General features: G+C 44.2%; 1 long non-coding RNA gene across 1 annotated transcript in view; it reads left to right on the top strand.

Moving 5' to 3' along the window:
- The window catches only part of LOC122442604, a 47602-nt gene extending 33204 nt beyond the window's left edge, over window positions 1-14398 (top strand). Inside the window, exon 3 of the long non-coding RNA XR_006269673.1 lies at window positions 14171-14398. This is a non-coding gene — a long non-coding RNA (uncharacterized LOC122442604). The remainder of the gene's footprint in view (window positions 1-14170) is intronic.
- Window positions 14399-25408: the final 11010 nt, after the last annotated feature.

The raw sequence follows: 25408 nt of genomic DNA, 5'->3' as shown, positions 1-25408 counted from the left end.
TTGGAACCAAGATTTTTCTTTTAAACCTCAAGACCATCATCTTTCAGTTACTGTCTGTTCTGTCCATACTTCTCCCCTTCAAATAGTCCATTTCATTGCCTCCCAGGAACAACTTTCTTGAATTTTTCACTGAAAGGTAACATATGTATATAAAAGCATACAAGTTAGAGTAAACCTTTTGACAAATTTTCACAAGCTGATCACACCTGTGTGACTGATACTCAACTCAAGAAACAGAACATTATCCATAGTATAAATCTTCCAGTCACTACTCCACTCAAGGGCAACCACTATCCTGACTTCTAACGTCATGGATTTGTTTTGTTTTGCATATTTTAAAATTATATAAGATTATGTATAAGTAGAATAATCCGTGTACATTCTTTTTTGTGTCTGGATTGTTGTTCAAAGACCTAAATGTTTGTGAATATCATGTATGTTGTTGTGTGTGGTCATGATTTGTTTATTATTATTGTTGTATAGCATTCCACTGTGTGAATATACTGGAAATTATTTATTCCACTGTTGATGGGCATTTTGAGGGTCACCAGCTTGGAGCTAGTACAAATAGTGCTTCTATTCTCATAGTTATCTTTTAATGAATTTATGTACACATTTCTGTTGGGTGTTGTCTCAGTTATCTATTGCTGCATGACAGCCTGATTTTATTTTATTCTATTTTATTTATTTATTTTTTATTTATTTTATTCTATTTTTGTGGCCATGCCCTGTGGCTTTTGACAGAATTCAACACTCATTTGTGATAAAAACTCTCAACAAAGTGGGTGTAGAGGGAACCTACCTACGTATAAAGGCCATATTTGACAAATCCACAGCCAACATAATGTTAATAATGAAAAGTTGAAAGCATCCTTGCATCCCTGGGATAAATTCCACTTGATCATGGTGTGCTGTGCCGTGCTAGGTTAATTTAGTCATGTCCAACTCTTCATGACCCTGTGGACTCTAGCCAGCCAGGCTCCTCCATCCATGGGATTCTCCAGGCAAGAATACTGGAGTGGGTTGCCATTCCCTCCTCCAGGGTGATCACGGTGTAAGAAACCTTTAATGTTCTGTTGAATTCAGTTGTCTGTTATTTTACTGAGGATTTTTGCATCTATATTCATCAGTGATGTTGGCTAGTAATTTTCTTTTTGTGTGTCTTTTCTGGTTTTGGTATCAGGGTGATGCTGTCCTTATGGAATGAATTTGGACGCATTCCTTCCCCTACAATTTTCTGAAATAGTTGTAGAAGGATAAAGGTTATTCTTCTTTAAGAAGAATCACAATGTTTTGTAGAATTCACCTGTGAGGTCATCTGGCCTTGAACTTTTGTTTGCTTAGAGATTTTTAAATTGCTGATTCAATTTAATTACTGGTAACCTGTCTGTTTATATTTTCTATTTCTTCCAGACTCAATCTTGGGAGACTGCATATTTCTAAGAATTTATCCATTTCTTATAGTTTGTCCATTTTATTGTCATCTAATTGTTAATAGTCATCTCATTTTGTATTTCTATAGTGTCAGTTTTAACTTCTCCTCTTTTGCTTCTTTTTTTTTTTATTCTCCAGAGACATAAATGGTTTAATGGATGGGGGAACTTACACATCTGAAACAAGGCCCTGGAGTGACACCCTGCCATGTGCAACAGACAGTGGTAGCAGTCTTTGTTCTCATTCCAGATTTTATTTATTTGGGCCCTCTCTTTTTTCTTGATAGCTACCTTTTCTTTTTTTTTCCTTGATAGCTATTATTGGTGGCTCAGGTGGTAAAGAATGTGCCTGCAATGTGGGAGATCCGGGTTTGATCCCTGGGTTGGGAAGATACCCTGGAGAAGGGAATGACAACCCACTCTTGTATTCTTCCTTGGAGAATCCCATGGACAGAGGAGCCTGGTGGGTTATAGATAGTGCATAGGATCGCAAAGAGTCAGACAAGACTGAGTGACTTACACTTTGTTTTGTTCTTGATGAATCTGGCTAAAGGTTTTGCATTTTTTTCAAACAAGCAGCTCTTAGTTTCATTGATGTTTTCTATTGTTTTCCAGTCTCTGCTTCATTTATTAATAATTATGCTCTGATATTTATTATTAATTTTCTTTTATTCATTTTGGGTGTTGTTTGTTCTTCTTTTTCTAATTCTTTAAGCTGTAAGAGTAGATGATTTAATTGAGGTTTTTGTTGTTTCTTGAAGTAGGGCTGTGTCACTATAAAATTCTCTCATAGAAATGATTTTGCTGCATCCCATAGAATTTGTATTGTTCTGTTTTCATTTTCATTTGTCTCTGTGTATTTTTAAAATTTTCTCTTTGATTCTCTTTAGTGGTTTTCAATTTCTCTTTTTATATTGTTACATTTGCTTTATGTATTTAAGTGTTCCTATTTAGGGTGCATACATATTTTCCAGTGCTATCTTCTTTTTGTATTGATCCATTTATCATAATATAATGTTTTTCTTTGTCTCTTGTTTTAAATTCTATTTTTTTCTGATGTAAGTATTGTTCCTTCACCTTTCTTTCTTTCTTTCTTATTTTTTGCCATGCAGCTTGCAGGATCTTAGTTCCCTGACCAGAGATTGAACCTGGACCATGGCAGTGAAAGCCCAGAATCCTAACTATTATCATCAGGGAACTCCCTTCTTTTCATTTCTGTTTACATGAAATACCCTTTTCCAAACCCTAACTTTGAGTCTCTGTGTATCTTTAGACCTGAAGTGAGACAGCACATATGTGGGTCTTGTTTTTGTATCCATCCAGCCTCTCTATGTGATTAGAACATATACATTTAAGCAATTATTGATATTTACATTTAAAGCAATTATTGATAGCTATTAACTTATTGCCATTTTGCTAATTGCTTTGGTGGTGTTTTCATAATTCTTTTTTTGTTCTTTTCTTCTTGTTTTGCTCTCTTTATTTGTGATTTGATAATTTTTTTTTTTTATGGCTACACAGCTTCATAGTTCCCCAACCAGGAATCAAACCTGCATGTTTTTCTAGTTCACCTACCAAGAGTTTTACCTTTCAGAGGTACTGGTTTGATGAAAGAGTCTCTAATCCTACTGTCCAGACCACACAGATTCTGGAACTTGCTCCTACTGCCAGTACACAAGACCTAGGACAATACACAAGCTCTAGGCCCTCAAGGATTGGCAGGTGTCTTCTGGATGAGTTCTAACGTTAGCATTTGCTTAGCCCTGTATTTCAGTTTTCTCCTCTTGAACCTCTGTAGATTTCTCTTACTTTCCCTCTACTTTAACTCTATATTTTAAAAGATGTTTGTGAAAATATTGTATCCAGCATTTCTGGGTGGTCTAGTTGTCAGGGTTTCTCTAGCACTTCTGCTGGGAATGGTCACTTTTGGATGGCTGCCTGATGACAAATCCAGCTCCAAGCTGACCTGAGCATGTCCAAATCTATCAGGTGATCAGAGCTGAACCAAAAGGCCTATTGCATAACAGATTTTCTTCTTTATAAGGCAGTTGTGGTTGATCATAGAGTTTTTCCCCTGCTGTTACAGTTCATACAAACGATTTCACAATGATGAGCTAGCTGCTCTCAGAGGGGGGCAATTTTGTGCCTTCTTTCCCTACAGGAGACATTTGGCAGCGTCTGAAGACATTTTTGGTTGGCACAGTTGAGAAAGGGATGCTATTGGCATCCAGTGGGTAAAGGTCAAGGTTGTTGCTAAACAACCCATGATACACAGCTCCCAGGCAACAAAGATGATCTGGTCCCAAATGTCAAAAGAAATTTTGGAAAATAACTATAATATCTCTTAAAAACCTTCCTATCTCAAGTACAGGATGTGACTGCTGTTTATTCTAACTCCTCTGGCTTAGATATAAACTTTGAAAATATTTATTTGTCAAAAAAGGATGAAGGAAAATGAACATTGCTACCATTGACAGACCATCTTTTCTGCTTCAGGCATGGTGCTAAATGTGTTAATGAAGATAGTATCACTCATTTCATCATTTTCTTCAGTACTCTGGGTCAAAAGTTGACATAAAACGTTCAGATAAAACCATAAGTAGACTGCAGTTTTCAAGTAAATTATGCAACTCAAAGCAGAAACAGCTTTAGTTAAATTTCTAGGAATGAAAACATGTGGCATTTCTTTTAAAAATTTTTTTATTTATTTTTGGCTGTGCTGGGTTTTCATTGCTGCCTGTGGACTTTCTCCAGTTGTGATGAGTGGGGGTTATTCTTCATTGTGGTACTCAGGCTTCTCATTGCAGTGGCTTCTCTTGTCCCCAGGCACAGGCTCTAGGGTGCTCAGGCTTCAGTAGTTGTAGCACACGGGCTTAGTTGCCCCTTGGCATGTGGAATCATCCCGAACCAGGGCTCAAACCCATGTCCTCTGCATTGGCAGGTGGATTCTTAATCACTGGCTCGATCACCAGAGAAATCCTACTTGTGGCATTTTAAAGTTTAACTTTACAAGGTCAACCTATCATAGTGTGATCAATGTAACCAAATAACTTTCTTCTGACTTTCAGAAAAGCTAGAGATGCAAACACAAGCCTGACTTTGCAGCATTGTGGGTCAGGCTGCCGGTAAGAAATGCTCCTAAGATCACTCCCAGGCCTCCATCTTAGACTGTACCTACGTCAGCCTGTAAGGTCGTCCTTACAGGGTCTCCCTTTCAGGGAAGGGAAAATCGAATGATGACTTGAAAATCTGATCGGTAGCATTGAGCCCACTTGACTGGTTAGAAAGAAAATAAGAGAGGGCTTCCCTGGTGGCTCAGTGGTAAAGAATCTGCCTGCCAATGCAGAGACATGGGTTTGATTCCTGGTACAGAAAGATTCCACATGCCCAGGGGCAACTAAGACCATGTGCCGCGACTACTAAGCCGATACTCTGGAGCCCAAGAACCATAACTACTGAAGCCTGTGCTCTACAATAAGAGAAGCCACCACAATGAGAAGCCTGAACACTGCAATTAGAAAGCAGCCCCTGTTCGCCACAACTAGAGAAAACCCAGCACAAACAGCAGAGAAGACCCAGTGCAGCCAAAAATAAATAATTTTTTTTAAAAGAAAGAAAAAAAAGAATAGATATCATCACAAATATAGTGCCATTTGACTTGAGGAATCCCACAGGGTTGTCCAGAGAGCAGGGCAGTGGACAGGGATGGAGCAAGCAGGTATGAATAAAAAATGGAATAAAAGTTGTATCTTGATTAGGAAGGACTGTGTAGGTTATACTGAGGATGATTCTGAGGTAGTATCCAAATCCAATGGGAAAGAGTACAGTTATTAACTCAGGATAGTTGGTTTATGTCTTATTTGCTTTGTCTGATCTCATGTCCTGCTTTCATTTGAGAAAGGCACAATTATTCAAGAAAAGTTATTGATGGTCTCAGTTATGCTATTGATACAGGGTTAGGAGAGGAGTCATTACACAGTAGAAAGGGTATACATCCTGCTGAGTGTTGGCTCATGTCATCAAAGTCATCCACACGTCCTCATTGTCTTATAACACTTTGTGGCTTTCATCTTTCCTAGACCTAGAATTGGTGGGATTCATATTTGTAATTTTGGTAGAGACTGCCAGATACCCTACAGCAATATCACTCAAAAATTTTTTTTTTAACTCCCATCAGCAGTAGATGACTGTGCTTGTTCACTCACAACCTGCCAAACTTGGGTGTTGTCATTCTTAATATTTGCCAATCTGATGGTTGAAGATAGCTGCTGATTTTGATCCAGTCTTGTTGGCTCAATTTTCAAGCTTGTGTTCCCACGTTCCTGCCCCTAAAATTACCCCATAGTCTAACTTTTACCTAATCACTGTGTGATTGAGTGATTGAGTCACTATCACTAGAAACAGATCTCAGAGATCAGGATTCTTCTATTTCAAAATTTCCTGTCTTCTTCCAGGGCCTTAAATATCCTGTGGGGGGTAGAGGAAAGTGAAAGTGAGAGTTATTCAGTCAAGTCCGACTCTTGGCTACCCCATGAACTATACAGTCCGTGGAATTCTCTAGGCCAGAATACTGGAGTGGGTAACCCATTCCCTTCTCCAGGGGAGCTTCCCAGCCTAGGGATCGAACCTAGGTCTCCCGCACTGCAGGTGGATTCCTTGCCAGCTGAGCCACAAGGGAAGTCCAAGAATACTGGAGTGAGTAGCCTTTCCCTTCTCCAGCGGATCTTCCTGACCCAGGAACCAAACCAGGGTCTCCTGCATTGCAGGCAGATTCTTTACCAATTGAGCTATCAGGGAAGCCCTATGTGGGCAGCCCCTGAAATCCTTAAAATGAACGACTTTGGGCCAATGTACATGTGGAAGAAGAGTTTACTGTTGGCTCTCGCACGGTTGGGAATTGGGTGTGTTCAGCAGATTTGGGATGTGTTACCCCCAAAGACCTTTTAATTGGGAGGTTATCTGCACCCTTCCAGAAATGTGGGGGCAGCCTGAGTGACCATGTTTTCCTGGGAGACCCACCTTTGGCCATAACCAATTAGACCACAAGGAAGAGCTGATCCAAGCTGACCCAATTAGATTTTCGGGCATTCACAGTAAGAGACACAGAAACCAATCTATTGTGTTATTCTGTGGGCCACAGGAGTTGTAAGATCATGCAGGGTTGAAGCTGTTCGGGGTAGCATTGTAACCCCAAAACAATGAGTTATTGCAAAGCAGGAGATATTGAAAGCCTGCAGAAAAAATTCTTAACTTTGAAGCAGAGACGAAAGAACTCAGGGAGAGAGGGGTTGAGGGGGGTGGGTGGGTGGAGGAAACAGTCACCAGATTAGAATTCTGGCTCCAGGAGGTGTGCTCCCTGAGGTTACTGTGAAAGTGAAAGTGTTAGTCAGTCCTGTGGACTCTCTGTAACCCCATGGACTGTAGCCCACCAGGCTCCTCTGTCCATGGGATTCTCCAGGCAAGAATACTGGAGGGGATCTTCCCAATCCAGGGATTGAACCCAGGTCCCCTACAATGAAGGCAAATTCTTTACCACTGAGCCACCAAGGAAACCTTACAATCAATCCTCTTTGTATGGACCCATCCTGACCAAGACTATGAAACAATTGCCCAAGTCCAGCTCTTTTTGCTCATTCTTCACAGTACTCAAACAACCTTCTGAGAACTGCCCTTGACATCAGGACATAGGAATACACACCTACCTAGGTATGTTTGCTCATCATAGGTGTATGATTACCAAGGGGTTACTGAGTAACCTCAAGTGTCTAGCACTAAGCTAGGGGTCAGGCACACAGCAGCAAAGTAGAGGACATAGTTCCTCACTCCAGGGAGTTAAAGTGGGAGAGAAAACTAATATATGAAAGAACTATACCCCAATCTCTCATAAGGGTGTGGCCAAGAATGCTGTTGCTTGAAAGGACTGCTGAGATCAGACTGATATGTGCCAGACCCAGCTGGAAGGGTAGCTATTGGGTCAGGGCAGCCCTAACAAGGAGACGTCAGGTTGTACCTTTAGAGACCATACTTCGTGCATCCACCCAATACCCAGCCACATCCTGGTGACTTGGAGACCTCCCAGGAGGTTGATGAGCTCTCTGGGGAGCAGCCCTAAGGGCCAGTAGGTGTACCTACAGTCAGGTTGCTCAAAAGACAGTCCTTTGAAAGGGAGGAGTTATTATTCTCTTATTTGTCTTGGCACAGTGACAGGGAAGTGGCAGGGGGCATCGAGCTTATGGGCCCAGGTAGGATGGAGGGAACAGAGAAATTGACCCACTCCAGGCCATGGACTTCTCAGGTGAAAAGTCTTTTTTCTCTAAAAAGGAGGACATTGTGCTTCCTTCACAGGAAAAGTTTTAAGACTTTGGCAAGCCAAACTGGAAATTACATTGCCAATCTCAAAATGCTACTTGAAAGAGCACTGTACCTATCCTGTTGATTGTGTTGAATGTATTCTTAATTTATTTATTTATGTTTGGACTGGCTGCACAGCTTGTGGGATCTTAATTCCTGAGCCAGGAATCGAACCCAGGCCCCCAGAAATCCTAACCACTGGACCGCCAGTATTTTTTATTTGACACTGAGTGCTTCTTTGAAGGTAGCAGTCTATTGACTAGCTGCAAGTCCAGGCCTGCAGGCAGAGCCTGTTCCCCCTTTCTGGAACCACTTCTGACCTGGGATTTAGGGGCCCATTAATGGCTGATATGAATGGACACATCATATGCCATGCAGTTCTAGGTGTGCTCCATGCATTATCTGTCTCCATCCTGCAGAAGTAAGCATTACAACCATTCTACTGAGGTAGAGGAGGTCAAATGACCCTCCAAACGTCACACAACTAGGAGGCTTATCCTGCAGCCCTTGCACTTGATTCACTCACTCTGTTGCCCTTGGAAACCTGCCTGCCCACGTGCTTCCCTCCTGATCCACGCCAGCCTCATGGGCTACCCCGGCTGTCATGTGCTCCAAGCATTCAGATTTGAGAAATTCCTTCCCACTCTCTGAATAAACCCATTTGTCTCTTGCCTCCAGGTCTTTGCACATACTGTTCCTTCCTCTTCATTAAGAGTTTACTTGAGGAGCTTCCGTGGTGGCTCAGTGGTAAAGAATCTGCCTGCCAGTGCAGGAGACGCAGGTTTGATCACTGATCGGGAGGACCTCACATACGGTGGAGCAGCTAAGCCCATGTGTGGGCCACAACTATCGAGCCTGTGCTCGAGCCTGGGAGCCACAGCTTCTGAAGCCTGTGTGCTCCAGAGCCCGTGCTCTGCAGGGAGAAGCCACCACAATGAGCAGCCCGTGCACGGCAAATAGAGAGTAGCCCCTGCTCCCTGAAACTAGAGAAGAGCTCTCATAGCAACAAAGACTCAGCACAGCCATAAATAAATAAATAAAATTATAGGTAAGAAAATAATTTATTTGAACAACTTTTCCAGTTGTCAGGGTCTCAGCTTAGATCATATGCCCTCTGGAGAAGCACTTCCTGAACACTCTGGGTCTGAATCAGTGAACCTACTCTGGGCTCTGACAGCACTTCCCCTATTGTGGGGCTCATCACTTTGGATTGGAATTGCCTTTTTTCCCCCCTTAGGCCATACCGGGCAGCATGAGGCATCTTAGTTGGCCAGCCAGGGGTGGACCCAAGCCCCCTGCACAGGAAGCACGGAATGTTAACCACTGGACAGCCAGGGAAGTCCCTGGAATTGCCTTGCTACATTTCTGTCTACCCTGCAGTTAGCGTGAGTGCTGCCTACATTTCCCCCAGGGGCTAATCTTGCTCCCTAAGTATCCTGAGGGGTTAGTACAGTGCCTGGCACATAGTACCATAGGTACTTGCTGGAGAAGGAAATAACCGATGCCTGCTTGGCCCCGCCCCCCTCACTGTCAGTCCCCGCCCTCTCTCCATCTTCGACCTCCTGCAGGCCCTCTGGCTTCCTGCGCGCTCAACTTGGCAATGGGGCCTACTGGTGTTTGGTGCTGAGTGCTGGCCCAGAGCCTGCCTGTTGCTGTCCAGCCACCCCCGCCCCCAGACCCATTGTTTGTCTGCTGAACTGGATGCGCTTTCTGTGCCCCGTGTCTGCCCCACCTGGAGAGTAGGTCTGGCAGGTAAAAGTTCCTCCTGGGACTCTGGGAGGTATTCGACTGAGTATCCACCTATGGCGCCATTCACAGAGATGGGCTTAATCCATACATAAGCAATCTATGTTTGACAATCTTAAGAGACCGAAAAGAGGGCAAAGCTACTTCTCACCCATTCCTTGAGAACAGGAATGACAAATATGGGAAATACGAATAACAGATACATTGCTTACTCCCAGCTAAACACAACCCAGGACCAGAGTCTGGGGCTCTCTTGTTATGCAAAGCTATAACCCTTTAGTTGCTGAATGTGGGGAGCCCAGGAGAGGGGCCAGAGCTGAGGGAGTGTGGTCTTCAGGTGGAACAGGACAGCAGGTGTATGACAACCAGTATAGAATAATTTCAATACCTTAACAACCGATAATAGCACCTTGCTGTGGTCTCGCTGAGTGTGTTTTCTTCTGCCAGTGACTGTGGTCGTCGGCAGGATGGTATGGAACTGGAGTGATTGGGTTGAATGACTGAAAGGACAGCTTGTCTACTATTGCCTAAAATCGCATCATCTGTGTGCATCAGCAAGTTATTCATGGTCCAGATGGGGAGAAGAACAATCCCCTCTGGTGATGTTTCCTTGTGACTTGGGGATTGAGAAACACACTGGGAATACAAAAGCTAGTACCGACGCTGTTCCTGCCCAGAACAAGCGTTGACAAGAGTCGAGTGTGTGTGTTTGTCTAGATACATATTGTATGTGTGTGATGTGTGGTCTGTGTGTGCATGTGATGTGGGGAGTAATATAGAAGTTTCTAAACTGGGTGCCATGGTTGTGGTATGAAGGTGTGGTTGTGTGTACAAGGCCCTGCGTTCTGGATGGGACTGTGAAGATGGAGTCTGGGGGGAAAAGAAATGGAGGGAGCCATCTCTTAGCCAAGCCCTTAAAGTGAGTTGTATACCATCATCCCAGCAGGCCGACTGAACAGGAGACTGACTGGTACCAACTAGCAACTGACATGATTCAGTGGTGGTCCCCCTGCTTGGGTGGGCTCCCTACCTCAGCAAGAACATTTTGACCAAAAAGGAGAGACAGGACATCCCAGTTTCATTTGTAACTTCTCTACTGTTTCTTGTTAGTGTGCTGGGTTGTTTTTTTTTTTTTTTTTTTTTTTTTTCAGTATAGCTTTTTGCCAAAAGAACTTGCCCTAGAGAGTTTGTGAGGAAAACTTAAGGCCTGAGTCAGTCTCAGACCACATCAGACAAAGCAAAGCTGGCTCAGAGGAGAAGGCTTTGTCTCATTTCCCGGCAGTGACAGTAGCACAGGGATTAAAAAGGATTTTGGTCATGGGAGTATTATAAAGAACAACCTGTTCTAGGAGCCTGAGGACCCGGATAGATCCCAGGAGAGGCAACAAACACCTTGTCCAAGGTCACTGCACAGCTTCTCTCTGATTGAGTGTTGGCAGGGCTGGGGTGGAGTTACTGGTCAGCGTAGATGATTGGGGGCTTCCCAGGTGGCCCTAGTGGTAGAGAACCCGCCTGCCAAATCGGGAGATATAAGAGACACCAGTTAGATCCCAGGATGGGGAAGATCCCCTAGAGGAAGAAATGGCAACCCACTCCAGTATTCTCACCTGGAGAATCCAACAGAGATTGTTGGAAGAGCGGAGTCTCACTCTGGGCTCCCTGACCCACAGCTAACAGGATCCTCCAATTCCCTGGCACCTTCAGAATCTCATGGATCATGTGGGGCTGTGACCCAAATGTCATGGTCTCTCCAAGCCCCAGGTCTGAGGGCTTGGAGTGTCTTGGTCCTCAGCAAGGGCGCACCATGGGGCCTTGACATAAATGTCACCAGTAATGACATGTGAGTTTACTGAGGTCCACTTGTAAAATTAGGGGCTTCCCTGGTGGCTCAGATGGCAAAGGATCTGCCCACAATTCGAAAGACCTAGGTGCAATCCCTGGGTTGGGAAGACCCCACGGAGAAGGGAATGGCTACCCACTCCATTATTCTTGCCTGGAGAATTCCATGGACAGGGGAGGCTGTCAGGCTGCATGCAGTCCATGGGGTCGCAAAGAGTTGGACACAACTGAGAGACTAACACTTTCACTTGTAAAATTATTTTAAGAAACTAATTGAATGGGCCTCATTCTCCATTTTTGGAAAACCCTTTCCTAAATGATTAACTGATGATACAAAATGAAAATGTTTCCAGCTAGTTGTCGACCATGTTCTCAACCATCTCTCCAGCTCAGAGGTCTTTGATGTCTCCATAAATGTTCAGGACACAGTTCTCCCAAGTTCACTCTTAGACCATTTGAGGAATAGCCTGATTTTTTTTTTTAATCTTTTTTATTGAGGTATAATTTACACACAGTGAAATGCTCAGATCTAACGTATAGAGTTTGATGATTTTTGACATATATTTACAGAGTGGAACCACTACACCAATCAAGACATAAAACATTTCTATTTCTTGGAAAGTTCCTCTTTGTTATTTTCCAGTCAATCCAATTCTTCTAACTTCTATCACCATAAGCTATTTTTTTCTTTTTTCTAGTGTCTATTACAGACTGAATGTTTATATCCCTCCAAAATTCATATGTTGATGGTATTAGGAGATGAGGTCTTTGGGAAATGATCAGGTCATGAAGGTAGAGCCCTCATGAATGGTAGTGCCCTTATAGAAGGGATCCTGGACAGATCCCTCACCCATTCCATTATGTAAGACACAGTGAGAGCATGGGAATGCTATGAACCAGGAAGAAAGCCCTCACAAGACACCAAAACTGCTGGTGTTTTGACCTTGGACTTCCCAGCCTCCAAACTGTAAGAGATAAATTTCTGCTGTTTTTAAGTCACCCAATCTGTGGTATTCTGTCATAGCAGCACAGACGAACTAAGATTGTGTAATATAAATGAAATCAAACAGTACATAATCTTCTGTGTCTTGTTTCCTTCACTCAGCATAATGTCTATGAGATTCATCTATGTTGTTTTATATATTGGTAATCCTTTCCTTTTTATTGCAGAAGAGTTTTCCATTGTATGTATAATCCACAATTTGTTTATCCATTCATATGTTGATGAACCGTTGGGTTTTTCCAGCATATGGCTACCAAGAATAAAGTTGCTATAAACATTTACACAGATTTCTTTGTGTGGGCTGGATAAAAGTTTTCTTTGTCTAAGGTTAAAGTATCTAGGAGTAGGACTACTGGGCCATAAAGCAGGTGGATATTTAACTTTACAGGAAAAGTATGGCTTGTTTTTTAGATAACTTTTGTGAGAGGATGTTTAGAAATCAGCTTGCAAAAACCACATCAAAAAAATCTATACAGGGAGAAGGTGGTAACAGAGAGGTCACAGCTTTTATGGAAAATGGCTGTTTTAACCAACTCCTGAGTATGCGCTGACTTTGGACTGTACTCAAGAAAATGCTGTTCACATTACTAATGGAACTGGACTAAGTAGAGTGGCAATACTGAGATACACAAAAGGTTATTTGTGCCAAAATGTTGACCAAACCTTTCGGAATTTTGCCTTAAGCTCAACCAATTACAATTTAGCAGGTTGATTTATTGAGAATGTAAACTCTGGAAAGGTCACACTTTGAAAAGCTCATCTGAGTTCTAAATTTTCACTTCTGTAGACTCTGTCTTACCCCAGGAAAGATAAACAAGCTTTTCTGTGATTTGAGGGTTTGGCTAACTGGGCCTTCACTGTCTGCCAGATGTACTGTCAACCCTTATTCTATGAGACAAGCAGCTCTAGGAAGCTTTTGCATTTGGGGGACTAAACAGGAGAAATGCATCTGACGTTGGCTGGACCCTTGGGAACTGGAGTAAGGGAAAATGATGGCTGGTCCCACATGGGGGAGTCCTGAACCCAATGGAGACCCTGCTTCTCTTGGGAAGACCTCCAAGAAACCAACTACAGGGTAGCTGGTGAGGTGGGGAGCCAGGAATTGTGGCCTAGAAAGCTTATATGAGAGGCTGGACTAGCCTCATTCTCTCACCTGGAAAGTGGGGCCGTCAGAAGTAGGAAAGTAGAGCATGAAACCACAGTTAGAGAAACAGCAGCATCAGTAGGCTCCTGGGAGGTCTCAGGGGACCAAAACCACGGATACTGCCTTTCCTGGCAATGTTAGTTGTTCTCTGCCATGGGATGAATCATTGTTTACTGTTTTTCAGACTGTTCACGTATTAGAGTTTTATACTTGCATCCTAACTTGTGACTCTGCAGTAGTACACATTAGCATGAAGGAAATATACTTCTGCCTTTGATGTTGGCATGGCCACGTGACCAGTTTTAATCAATGAAGTGTGGGCAAGAGGTACTCACGAGGCCTCAGGAGGCATCAAGGGTCTCTGCTCAACTTCCTGGGCTCCTGCCACTTGCCATGAAAGGAACGTGCCCTGGCAGGGCCGGTTCAAAGAAAATAAAGAGGAAGGTGGATGTGAGCCAATTTGAAGGCTTAATCCACGCCCGGGAAGTTTGTGGCTTCAAGCAGAGCTTTCCCAGCCAAACTACAGGTCTGAGAGGGAAAAATCAATGCTTGTTGTTGTATGCCATTGAGTTTTGTGTGATTTGTTATGCAGAATTATTATAGCATTTGCCGACTGATACATAACACTTATATTGTTCTCCTTTTTTTTCACAGTACTGCAAATCCCAGTTTTCACTTGGGCTTCCCTCGTGGCTCAGACTGTAAAGAAAATGCCTGTGATGCAGGAGACCTAGGTTTGATCCCTGAGTTGGGACGATCCCCAGAAGGAAATGGCTATCCACTCCAGTATTCTTGTCTGGAGAATCCCACGGATAGAGGAGCCTGACAGGCTACAATCTGTGGGGTCACAAAGTTTTCACTGGCTCTTTGGAATAAAGCTAAATACCCCAGCTTTCCCTGCAACTAGATATGGTCATGTAATTGAGTTATGGTCAATGAGATGTTAGTAGAAGTGTTGTGTGGTAGCTTCTGAGACTTTTCTTTGAAGGCCAACAACATGCAATGTTCATCCTTTCTGCATCCTGCTATCCAGAACAAGGATATAATGGCTGGTGCTCCAGCTGATATTTTGGATCCTGAGGAAGAAGGCCATATCCTTTCTCCTCTGGCACTCTCTTCCCTCTGGCCACCCTCTCTTCTGTCACCTGCCCTAGTTGTTCAGCATCCCTGCCCACTCTATTTTGCAAGCATTCTTGTCAGAAATATAAGAAGATAATTGACTGATATAAATTAACATATGACATAATTGCAAGTAGTTTTCCCCACATTGCCAGGTACCCAACTCCCAAGTGTGCCTCCCCCACCACTAAGGGTGATGAGAGGTGGAAAGCCCCTCCATCATCTGCGGGCATTTATGGGCATTTTCCTACAAACTGGTAACCTTGATGAATTCTGAGATGCATCTAACAAATTTCCCCACAATCCATAGAATACGTGCACTGATGAGCCCGTTTTATAGATAAGGAAACCGAAGCTCAGTGAGGTTAGGGAACCTACCCAATTACAGAGTGTGAGTGACCTAGCCAGGGTCCCAGCCCAGGTCTCCCAATTCAAAGTCCCACATCCTTTTCCTTATTTTGCACACCCATTTGTTTCTCAGTATCCCCATGGGGTCTACCGCAGACCTGGAGCAGTGGAGATGTTCAGAAAGGGGGTAAAAAGGAACTGAATGAAAGCTTATCTTTGCCAGGTTGCTCAAAGGTCTTGTTTTCTTTAAAAGTTTTTTCCACTTTATCATTTATTAATTTAATTTATTTTTGGTTGTACTGGGTCTTTGTTGCGGCACACAGGGCTCTTCATAGCTGCATCAGGGTTTTCTCTAGTTGTGGAGAACGGGGGCTACTCTCCAGTTGTAGAACCAGGGCTTCTCATTGCAGTGGCTTCTCTTGTTGTGGAGCATGGGCTCAAAAGCGTGCGAGCTTCAGTGGTTGTGGCTCCTGGGCTCTAGAGCACAGGCTCAGTAGTTGTGGTACAAGAGCTTTGTTGTCCTGCGGCCTGTGGAATCTTCCCGGACCAGGGATCAACCCCATGTCCCCTACATTGCCAGGCAGCTTTTAACCTCTGGACCACCAGGGACGTCCCAGGCTTTTTTCCTTCATGTAAGATGAATCCGTCTTCATCACCAGCATACACATGTGTGACAAGAAGACTCACTGTGGGAGATTCATTTGCAAGAGAAGAGTACCCACTGCCCTGCATGGCACAGCTGGGGACATAAAATGGGCAGTAGAAAGATGCAGGTGGGGAGAAAGGCACAAAAGGTGTTGCTTGCTCTTCTGAGAGGCAACAAGAGTTGCTTAAACATCTGCTGAGAAGATGGAGATAGGAGCCTGAGAGAGGAATCCCTTGGGAGAGTTTGAAGGAGATTGAATGTCAAGGAAACTCAGAAACCACAGAAAGAAAGAGAATGTTGGAAAAGGCACAGGCTGGCAAAATGCAGAAACTCTGGTAAAACTAACATCCTATCACATCATCTGTAACATCTGGCCTCTTTCAAACCGGATTGTAAGTAACTGGATGCTAGACCCTCTGCTTGCACTGTGGTCGCTGCTAGCCTGGGTACTACGGATGCCACCAGACACTGAATGCCTCAGCCATCAGTCCCATCAGAAGGAATTTCCATTACATTGTTCAGCCTGGATTGAAAATATCAAGTGAGGTTCTGATGGGTTATACTTAGTTCATGTGTCTTTGCTCCTCCTATCAGAGTTCAAGGGGAGATTTTTCACCCCTTCGGGCTCCAGAGGCAGACCCTCACACAAGGGCAGATTCCCCACAATCAGGAAGCAGGCTCAGATGCTACACAAACTATTAATCACCACTCTATAATCCTCTCCAGCACCACACGTCTGGGACAAACCACTGAGGGACTGCCAGCTTCCACTGCTGTGGACCATGCCTTTGCAAACCTCAGCAGCCAGTTCATTTAAAGCTGCCATCTTTTCCACATTTGTGTTTGCTAGGCTCGCTTGCATTTTATGCAATTGGTTTTAAATCAGTTTTCTCCCCCTTTGCCTAGGAATATTGGCAGAAGTAAACAAGAAGTAAGTGAGAAGATGCCAAAGATGGATGGGATGAGAGCAAAACCATTTACAGGGTCATGGTCGATTTGCCATGACACAGCCTGGCAGGAGATGAGCCTTTAACCATCAGTTTTCCATTAATTCTTGGAACCAGACCCTCTGTGGCACAGTGGTGAGGAAGGCAAGGTTGATTTTTATGCTCAAAAATGTTGGGACTGGAAATTCCCTGGCAGTCAAGTGGTTAGAACTCTGTGCTTTCACTACTGAGGGAAGCGTTCAATCCCTGGTTGGAAAACTAAGATCCCACTAGCTGCATGACAGACTGAAAAAAAAAATGTCAGGACTGGAAGGGACCTTAGAATTATCCAGCCCACCTTTTTTTTTGTCAAGCATTTTTAAAGCCTTGGAATTCATGCTTTAAAGCAGTGGTCCCCAGCCTTTTTGGCTCCAGGGACAGATTTCATGAAAGACAGTTTTTCCATGGACCAGGGCTTGTGGGGGGGGGGGGATGGTTTGGGGATGATTCAACCATTTATTGTGTACTTTATTTCTAATCTAAAGCTGCTGCTGATCTGATTGGAGGTAGCGGTCTGAAGCCTGGAGGTTGGGGACACCCGCTTTAAAGGAAATCTTCATGAAAGCCCAAATTCTAAAAATGGATCAAACAGGAAGCACTCTGGCTAAAGTGATATTGAAGGCCCAGGGCAGCTAAAGAATCACTGAGTCCACACAGACACAGAAAACAAATATGTGATTACCAGAGAGGAAAACAGTTACAGTAGGGAATAAATCAACAGTTTGGGATCATCAGATATCAGTCAATTCAGTTGCTCAGTCATGTCCAACTCTTTGCGACCCCATGGACTGCAGCACGCCAGGCTTCCCTGCCCATCACCAACTCCCGGAACCTGCTCAAACTCATGTCTGTTGAGTCGGTGATGCCATCCAACTGTCTCATCCTCTGTCATCCCCTTTCCTCCTGGCTTCAATCTTTCCCAGCGTCAGGGTCTTTTCCAGTGAGTCAGTTCTTCCCATCAGGTGGCCAAAGTATTGGAGCTTCAGCTTCAGCATCAGTCTTTCCAATGAACATTCAGGATTGATTTCCATTAGGATTGACTGCTTTGATCTCCTTGGAGTCCAAGGGACTCTCAAGAGTCTTCTTCAACACCACAGTTCAAAAGCATCAATTCTTCAGAGCTCAGCTTTCTTCATGGTCCAACTCTCACATCCATACATGGCTACTGGAAAAACCATAGCTTTGACTAGACAGACCTTTGTTGACAAAGTGATGTTTCTGCTTTTTAATATGCTGTCTAGGTTGGTCATAGCTTTTCTTCCAAGGAGCAAGCATGTTTTAATCTCATTAGATATAAACTATTATATATAAAATAGATAAGCAACAAGTTCCTACTGTATAGCACAGGGAACTATATTCAATATCTTATAATAAACTATAATGAAAAAAATATATATGTTCATATTCATATATGAATTCTTTGCTATACATCAGAAATGAACACAACTTCATTTCACTTAAAAACCAAAAACACAATAAATGCAAATGACCATGACCAGGGGCTTCCCTGGTGGTCCCATAGTTAAGAATCTGCCTGCCAACGCAAGGGGCACAGATTTGATCCCTGCTCAAGATCAGTTCAGTTCACTTCAGTCGCTCAGTCGTGTCTGACTCTTTGCGACTCCATGAATCGCAGCATGCCAGGCCTCCCTGTCCATCACCAACTCCCGGAGTTTACTCAAACTCATGCCCATCAAATCGGTGATGCCATCCAGCCATCTCATCCTCTGTCGCCCCTTCTCTTCCTGGCCCCAGTCCCTCACACCATCATGTGGGATCAAATTAAGATCCCACATGCCTCAGAGCAACTGAAATCATGTGCCACAACTGCAGAGCCTGCGTCCTGCAACTACTGAAGCCCTTGTGCTCTACAGCCCATCCTCTGCAACTAGAGAAAGCAACAAAGCAACACAGCAACAAAGACCCAACACAGCCAAAAATAAATTTTAAAATTAATAAATAAAATTTTTTAAAAAGAGAGAAGATGAACAATGCAAAAAAAAAAAAAAAGCACTAAGTCCAACTCTTGTATTACAGATGAGGAAACTGATACCTAAATATGAGAGTGACTTACATAAGGACACAGAGCCATTTAGTAGCAGAGACAGCTCCCAGACCCAGGCTGCTCAGGATTCCTCCTCCAGCCTCATGCAGGTCAAAAAAAAGCTATTTCAACTTATAAATTCTAGAAGACAGTGGAGCACAAGCAGTACATTGCTGAGAGCCCCTCTAACAGAGGGACACAGAGTGGGACACAGCCTCTCTCCCACGCTGAGGTAGGCACTAGACTGGGCAGGACTGGGTAGAATTAGTGGTGATGCCCAAAGGGAGGTGGGGTGGTCCTGAGGATGTATATCCAGTGGAAACAGCAGTGGTCACAGTTCTAACAGGAAGCAAATGGCATCTCAAACTGAGGAGAATTTGAAGAAGGACCATGTACAAAGATGTGGGCAGTGTGAGGGGCTTCCCAAGTGGCCCAGTGGTAAAGAATCTGTCTGCCAATGCAGGAGATGTGGGTTTGACCCCTGGGTCGGGAAGATCCCCTGGAGGAGGAAATGGCAATCCACTTCAGTATTCTTGCCTGGGAAATCCCCTGGATGGAGGAGTCTGGCCGGCCACAGTCCATGGGGTCGCAAAAAGTCAGACCCGACTGAGTGACTAAGCACACACGGGCAGTATGAAGGGAAACTTCCAAGGGGTGAGGAATCCCAGGGTGAGCAGGCTTCATCTCTCCTAGACCTGAAGGCACAAGCGCTGAAGTGGTTAGAATATGGCTACCTGGTCAGAGCTGCAGCCTTTGTTAGGAGAATTAGACAACTCACTGCAAGTTTGAGTAAGCAATAACTTCCTGCCCCCAGTGCCTTCCATTGGCTGAACCTGACCAGATGCCAGGGCAAAGTAGCCTTGGATGAGACCATTCACAAAGGTCAGCATTGCAGGACCCCGAGCATGGCTGGAGAGTGGGGAGGTGGTCTGGAGGGGCAAGGGGAATACACCTACCACAGTGTGGTCTGGTGGAAGCACCAGGTCCAGTAGACCTTTGCGTGTTCATGAGCACACCCCCCAGGGGCTCCCAGAAATTCTCATGGGGCACAGGCACTTTGCAGGGGAGGATGCTGGCAAGAACTTGGGAAACAAGGTCATGAATGTGACCTCATTTGTACCTACAAGGCCTGGGGAAGTTCGCATACTTCATTGCTGAAGCCCAGCTCCTCTCACGTTGGCAGTGGAGGAACAGGCCCTGCTTGCAAGTTCAGGTGAGGTCTGTAAAGGTGCATTTTGCCCTTGGAGATTTCCTCATTTCCAGCACTTGCTACCATGGCAGCCTCAGGGGACTGTGTCTTCCTCTTTGCTTTTCACATCTGCATTCCTGCAATGTAACTCCCATCCCACAATATGGGATCTAGGTTAGCTCAGACTCCACAGGCTAAGGGCACAGTCTCCGATGAGACTGCCTTTGTACCACAAGCAAGCCACAGATTTGGGTTGGGGGGGGGGGTGGTCCTCAAGCCACCCAGATTTCTGAATAACCAGCTAGATATTTGGGGGATCCCACTACCCCCTCAGGTTGATAATTCACTAGAGTGACTCAGAACTCAGGCAAGTACTAGACTTAAAATTTCAATTTTATTATAAAGGATATAAATCAGGTGGCATTAGTGGTAAAGAACCCACCTGCCAATGTAGGAGACATAAGAGATGCAGGTTCAATTCTTGGGTTTGGAAGATTCCCTGGAGGAGGGCATGGCAACCCACTCTAGTATTCTTGCCTGGAGAATCCCATGGACAGAGGAGCCTGGCTGGCTACAGTCCATGGGGTTGCAAAGAGTCAGACAGGACTGAAGTGACTTAGCACGCACGCACACAAAAATCAGGACCAGCCAACTGAAGAGGCACATAGGGAAATGTCTGGGAGGGTCCCAAACTCAGAGCTCCTGTTTCCTTTCCAGGTGGAATCCAGAGCACATAGCCCACCCAGCACGTGTACATGTTCACTAGCCAGAACTTCAGCTGAGCCTCAGGGTCCTGAGTTTTTCTTGAGGTTTCATTACACAGGCTTGATTAATGGAATCACGAGCCACATAACTGAACTCAATCTTCAGCCCCCCAATCCCTCTGGACCAATATCACCTGACTCAAGCCCCAACTCTGTAATCACACAGTTGGTCTTTCTGGCTTGGCCAGAAGCTGAAGCTCTGGGCCAGCCTGAAGCTCTCTAGGGCCAATCAGAAGTCACCTCATCAGCATGAACTCAGGTGTGGCCCCTGTGCCCCCTGCAAATAACAAAGATACTCCTAACAGGAAATGCCAGGAGTTTAGAAACAGCATCCCAGGAGTCCAGGACAAAGACCAGATAAATTATTATACAACGATATCCCATAACATGGTTGTCACAGGCTGAAATATTTACTTTGGGCCTGACTAAAGGTGAGCAGCGGGATGGTTAGGATTTTCCTTGGGTCCCTACCTACCATGAGTTCAGTGATGACAGAGTGCTATGCAGGGTTTGGGGAGGATATTCTGAGGCCACATCCAGGATCAACTGGAAGGAGTGATATGATTAACCAGCCATACCAGTCTTGAGGAATTCCCAGGTGGCTCAGTGGTAAAGAATCCTCCTGCCAGTGCAGGAGATGCAGGAGACCTGGGTTTGATCCCTGCATCATGGAAGATCCTCTGGAGGAGGAAATGGCAACCCACTCCAGTATTCTTGCCTGGGAAATACCATGGGAAGAGGAGCCTGGCAGGCTATGGTCCATGGGGTCACAGAGAGTCAACTTAGCAACTGAGCACGCATGCATGCATGCCAACTTTGGCATAGAAGAGGATTGAAAGGGGAAGGCAAGATCATACAGGTACTTACTAGGGATAAAGGGATAAAATTTTTAAAAGGGAATAACCTTAGAGTAATCAAAATGATAATACTGTTTGCAAAGACTGCTTATTAGAACACACAAATCCAATCCCACTTTGGCTCCCATCCTACAAGCAGTGGGAACCATGTTTAACTTGTACCACCCAGGAGGTCATATCTTTTAATTTCTCCTCCTTAAAATCTGTCCTTATGAGAGAGAGACTCAGAGAGAGATGGGAGTGCCTCTCCTGCCCACCACATTCTGGTTTCCAAGCTAAGGAATCACGTCTACAACCAAACAGCTGTCCTAGTGGATGTGGGTCCTCTTAAGGAATATCATGTCAACCTACTCTGGGCTGATATGCACTAGTTGACATACAAATTGTTAAAGAATCAAACACTTCATAGTACTAGGACTAAATCACTTCAGTCATGTCTGACTCTTTGTGACTCTATGGCCCATAGCCCTCTAGGCTCCTAGATCCATGGGACTCTCCAGTCAAGAATACTGGAGTGGGTTGCCATTTCCTCCTCCAGGGGATCTTCCCGACCCTGGGATCAAACCTGTGTCTCTTACATCCATCTGCTGCACTGGCAAGTGGGTTCTTTACCATTAGCACCACCTGGGAAAAGCCCCAAACATTTCATACAGGTTGGTTAAAAAATTGCTGCTTCCTATTTCTAGAATGCACTTCTACTATTCTTTCATAGCCCCTCCACTGGACCAGGAAGGCTACCTACAATAATTTCCAGATCTCTGTGCAAAATAAAAATGCAAGGCTCCTTGTTTAAAAATTATTGAGGGTTTCAAGACAGAGTCAGCTGAGCATTAAAGCAAGCGCAGGACTCTTCTGAGCACATGTGGGTCTATGCGGCTGCACAAGTCACATGACCACGAAACCAGCCCTGTCTGGGACCCCTCCACACCGCCTCACAATCTCAGGAAAGAATTGATCCTGGCACACCTGGCACTTCCAGGATCTTGTCCAGCTCCACAGCCAGCATCCTTCTGCTGAACTGTAGTTGGCAGAATACATCTGCTACCTCCCACCTTGCCACCAATGCAGGAGGAGCAGGGAGTGTGAGCAAGAAATAAATCTGTTTTAAGATGCTGGTGGAAGGTTGATTGTTACTATAGCATAAAATGGTGCATCTTTTTCTTTCTTTCTTTTTTTAAAAATTCTGGCTGTGCTGGGTCTTCATTGCTGCATAGGCTTTTCCCAGTTGCGAAGAGGGGCGCTGCTCTCTAGTTGCAGTGCATGGGCTTCTCATTATGGTGTCTTCTCTTGTGGAGCATGGGCCCCAGGGTGTGTGGGCTTCAGTAGTTGCCGACATGGGCTCAATAGTTACTGATCTCTAGAGCAAGGGCTCAGTAGTTGTGGAGCAGGGGATCAGTTGCCCCGAGGCATGTGGAATCTTCCTGGACCAGAGTTCGAATCCGTGTTCCACGTATTGCAAGATGAATTCTTAACCACTGGACCACCAGGGAAGCCCGCAACCTGGTGCATCCTGACAATACATACCAATCCTGGGTGTTCAGTCTAATCATGTCCAACTCTTTGCAACTGTATGGACTGTGGCTCACCAGGCTCCTCTGTGAAATTCCCAACTCAGGGATCAAACCTGAGTCTCATGTGTTTCCTGCATTGGTAGGCAGATTCTGTACCACTGAACTACCTGGGAAGACCAATATGTATCGATATTCTATAAATTCTTACATATTTTGACAGTCATCCGGCCCATGTGGTGTCTCCTTGATGCCCAGACAGGACAAGCCGGGTTGTTTTCCTTGAAGGAACATGACTTGACTCTATTATCAGAAACTCCAAATTACACAAGGCACAACTATATCACCCAATGCCATTTTTAACATGTGAACTTTTCCAGAAAACCAAGGCAGGTACTTTCTACCAACGTTCTGACAAAAGAGTAAAATGTACATTTATAAACTCATCATATAGATTACCACAAAATAAAAGGACTTATGTTTTCATTGGATGGCTTTCTTAAGTGAGTGTTAACTGCCTCTCACTGCTGGATCTGGGGTGATGCAGCTGAAGAAAGAGGGAGGGAAGGAAAATACAAAGGTTCAACTTTTACTGATTTGTGGCAATTACCTCCTTCCAGAGAGGTATTGTGTGAGCAGAAGAAAAGAACAAAGCACTGAGAAATGCAGCCTCCTCTGGAAGCTCCCAGCCCCTTCACCCCCTCCCCACTCCATCCCAGTGAAGAAGAGCACAGAGGCAGATATGATGGGTACATCAACTTTTTTTTTTTTTCTTTTTTTTTTTTTCATTTATTTTTATTAGTTGGAGGCTAATTACTTTAAAATATTGTAGTGGTTTTTGCCATACATTGACATGAATCAGCCATGGATTTACATGTGTTCCCCATCCCTATCCCCCCTCCTGCTTCCCTCCCCATCCCATCCCTCTGGGTCTTCCCAGTGCACCAGCCCTGAGCACTTGTCTCATGCATCCAACCTGGGCTGGTGACCTGTTTCACCCTTGATAGTATACTTGTTTCAATTCTGTTCTCTCTGAACATCCCACCCTCTCCTTCTCCCACAGAGTCCCAAAGTTTGTTCTGTACATCTGTGTCTCTTTTTCTGTTTTGCATATTGGGTTATTGTTACCATCTTTTTAAATTCCATATATATGCATTAGTATACTGTAATGGTCTTTATCTTTCTGGCTTACTTCACTCTGTATAATGGGCTCCAGTTTCATCCATCTCATTAGAACTGATTCAAATGAATTCTTTTTAATGGCTGAGTAATATTCCATGGTGTATATGTACCACAGCTTCCTTATCCATTCGTCTGCTGATGGGCATCTAGGTTGCTTCCATGTCCTGGCAATTATAAACAGTGCTGCGATGAACATTGGGGTGCACGTGTCTCTTTCAGATCTAGTTTCCTTGGTGTGTATGCCCAGGAGTGGTAATGCTGGGTCAAATGGCAGTTCTATTCCCAGTTTTTTAAGGAATCTCCACACTGTTCTCCATAGTGGCTGTACTAGTTTGCATTCCCACCAACAGTATAAGAGGGTTCCCTTTTCTCCACACCCTCTCCAGCATTTATTGCTTGTAGACTTTTGGATAGCAGCCATCCTGACTGGCGTGTAATGGTCCCTCATTGTGGTTTTGATTTGCATTTCTCTGATAATGAGTGATGTTGAGCATCTTTTCATGTGTTTGTTAGCCATCTGTATGTCTTCTTTGGAGAAATGTCTGTTTAGTTCTTTGGCCCATTTTTTGATTGGGTCATTTATTTTTCTGGAATTGAGCTGCAGGAGTTGCTTGTATATTTTTGAGATTAACCCTTTGTCTGTTACTTCATTTGCTATTGTTTTATCCCATTCTGAGGGCTGTCTTTTCACCTTGCTTATAGTTTCCTTTGTTGTGCAAAAGCTTTTAAGATTAATTAGGTCCCATTTGTGTATTTTTGCTTTTATTTCCAATATTCTGGGAGGTGGGTCATAGAGGATCTTGCTGTGATTTATGTCGGAGAGTGTTTTGCCTATGTTCTCCTCTAGGAGTTTTATAGTTTCTAGTCTTACATTTAGATCTTTAATCCATTTTGAGTTATTTTTGTGTATGGTGTTAGAAGGTGTTCTAGTTTCATTCTTTTACAAGTGGTTGACCAGTTTTCCCAGCCCACTTGTTAAAGAGGTTGTCTTTTTTCCATTTGTATATTCCTTGCCTCCTTTATCGAAGATAAGGTGTCCATAGGTATGTGGATTTGTCTCTGGGCTTTCAATTCTGTTCCATTGATCTATATTTCTGTCTTTGTGCCAGTACCATACTGTCTTGATGACTGTGGCTTTGTAGTAGAGTCTGAAGTCAGGCAGGTTGATTCCTCCAGTTCCATTCTTCTTTCTCAAGATTGCTTTGGCTATTCGAGGTTTTTTGTATTTCCATACAAATTGTGAAATTAT

The sequence above is a fragment of the Cervus canadensis genome, chromosome 5, assembly GCF_019320065.1.
Source record: "Cervus canadensis isolate Bull #8, Minnesota chromosome 5, ASM1932006v1, whole genome shotgun sequence".
In the NCBI taxonomy this organism is placed as follows: Eukaryota; Metazoa; Chordata; class Mammalia; order Artiodactyla; family Cervidae; genus Cervus; species Cervus canadensis.
This window is presented reverse-complemented; position numbering and strand designations above follow the sequence as displayed.